At 46.8% G+C, this 2,004-nt stretch overlaps 1 non-coding gene across 1 annotated transcript; it reads left to right on the top strand.

Annotated features, from left to right (window-relative positions):
- The first annotated feature begins 1,632 nt into the window (after positions 1-1,632).
- On the top strand, positions 1,633-1,694 carry LOC141409593 (U7 small nuclear RNA). The gene has a single exon (XR_012430519.1). It is a non-coding gene; the product is annotated as a U7 small nuclear RNA (small nuclear RNA).
- Positions 1,695-2,004: the final 310 nt, after the last annotated feature.

Here is a 2,004-nt window from a genome sequence, read left to right as displayed (position 1 = left end):
GTAAACTGCAAGGTGCACCACCACACTGCTGCACCGATCCAGCCAAATGCACTGCTCAACCTGACCCTGAGGACATGTCACAGTTCCAGAGAGGACATTTCTGAATGTCACTGGACTGTACCAAGTGTCACAGTCACCAAAGACAAACACTGAGAAATAGTGGAGCCTGCCTGCAATTCCAGCTACTCAGGAGACTGAGGCAGGAGGGTTGGTTGAGCCAGGGAGTTCAAGACCAACCTGGGCAACACAGCAAGACCCAGTCTCAGAAAATGAAACCAAGAAATGACACTGGATGGGAAGAGGCCAAGAAGACTGAACATCCACGTCAGGGGGCGAAAGTGGATGGAAGGGTCTGTGAGGCAGTCACGAACAGTGTGGCCTGGTCCGAACCAGCAGACCATGTACATCATAGTAAGCTTTCAGGGAGCGTGCAGGAAAGCATCAAAGAACACTCTGACTACCATGGCAACACTTTTGTAAGTCTGAAATTATTTCACAATGAGAGGTGAAGCAAGTTCCACCCTTAGCTGAGTACCGTCAAAACTGGACTGTGCATGCGCTAAGACACACGACTCCAAGCAGCAAGTCACAGGCAACAAAGAAAATGGCAAGTGAATGGTTGGTTTTTTTGGAGCCAGAACCCGTGGGGAAAAAATTCTCCCTCATCTACAACACCTAAAATTCTGATTACAATTAAAACTAAATCTTATAAAGCAGAGACTTGAAAAGATGCTTGTACCCATGTAAATGCAGCCTGATTCACAACAACCCATGTGTCCACCGACGGGTGAATAAACAAGACGCGGCCCCTACATACAAGGCAGCATCATTCAGCCTCAAAGAGAAAGGAAATCCTGATGTGTGCCCAGCACAGATGGCCCCTGAAGATGTTATGTGTGTGACAGAAGGCAGACAGCAAGGGACATACACCGTAGGACTCCACTTCTGTGAGGTCCCTACAGCAGTCAAACTCAGAGGCAGATAGCAGGACACACATTGCAAGGGCCTGGGGATGGAGAATGGGGAGGGTTGAATGGGGACAGGTTTTCTGTTTGGATTGAAAGTTCTGGAGACACATGATGGTGGTGGTTACTCAATAATGCAAATGTACTTAATGACAATGAGCTTCAGAATGATTAAAATGGTAAATTTTATGTGAATGTATTTTTTAATTGTTTTTTAGAGACAGGGTCTCCCTGTGTTACCCATGCTGTAGTTCAGAGGCTGTTCACAGGCAAGACCATCACAGCATACTCCCTAGCTCGGGCTCCAGCACTCCTTCTGCCTCAATCTCCCAAACAGCTGGGGACATAGGCATGCACCACCAAGCTGGGCTATCTGTATATTTTATCACAACAAAATCCACATAAAAAAAATATATCGCAAAAGTAGTTCAGAAGAAAAATAATTCCATGTCACCTTTCTTGGGTCAGCTCCCTTTAAAAAAAAAAAAAGTCAAAGCCAGACCAGAAGTCATTTTCAAGGGGTCACATATGGGGTGCCTCCATCACCACAGTGCAGTGCCCTGATACTCTTTTGCTCAAGGCCCTCTAACCAGTGTACACCCTCTCCAGGGGGCACAGAGAGATGTGGTGGCATAGGCAGACACACTCATTACAGACCTAAAAACATAAGTGGCACAGCTCTTCCAGAATCTGTCTAGCAGGCTTTCTGGGTTTTGCTGGAAAGCCCCTAAAAAACAGTAATAATGTAAAAGAAGACTGGGCTTTGTGGCTCACGCCTGTAATCTCAACAATTTGGGAGGCTAAGGCAGGTGGATCGCCTCAGGTCAGGAGTTCGAGACCACCGTGGCCAACATGGTGAAACACTGTCTCTACGAAAAATACAAAAATTAGACAGGTGTGGTGGCATGTGTCTGTAATCCCAACTACTCGGAAGGCTGAAGCAGAATTGCTTGAACCCAGGAAGTGGAGGTTGCAGTGAGCTGAGATCGTGCCACTGCCTGGCAACAAGAGTGAGACTCAGTCTCACACAAAAAAAGTT

This window comes from Macaca fascicularis, chromosome Y (assembly GCF_037993035.2).
Source record: "Macaca fascicularis isolate 582-1 chromosome Y, T2T-MFA8v1.1".
Taxonomy (NCBI): domain Eukaryota; kingdom Metazoa; phylum Chordata; class Mammalia; order Primates; family Cercopithecidae; genus Macaca; species Macaca fascicularis.
The sequence above is the reverse complement of the archived record's forward strand: the minus strand, read 5'-3'. Positions and strand labels throughout refer to the sequence as shown.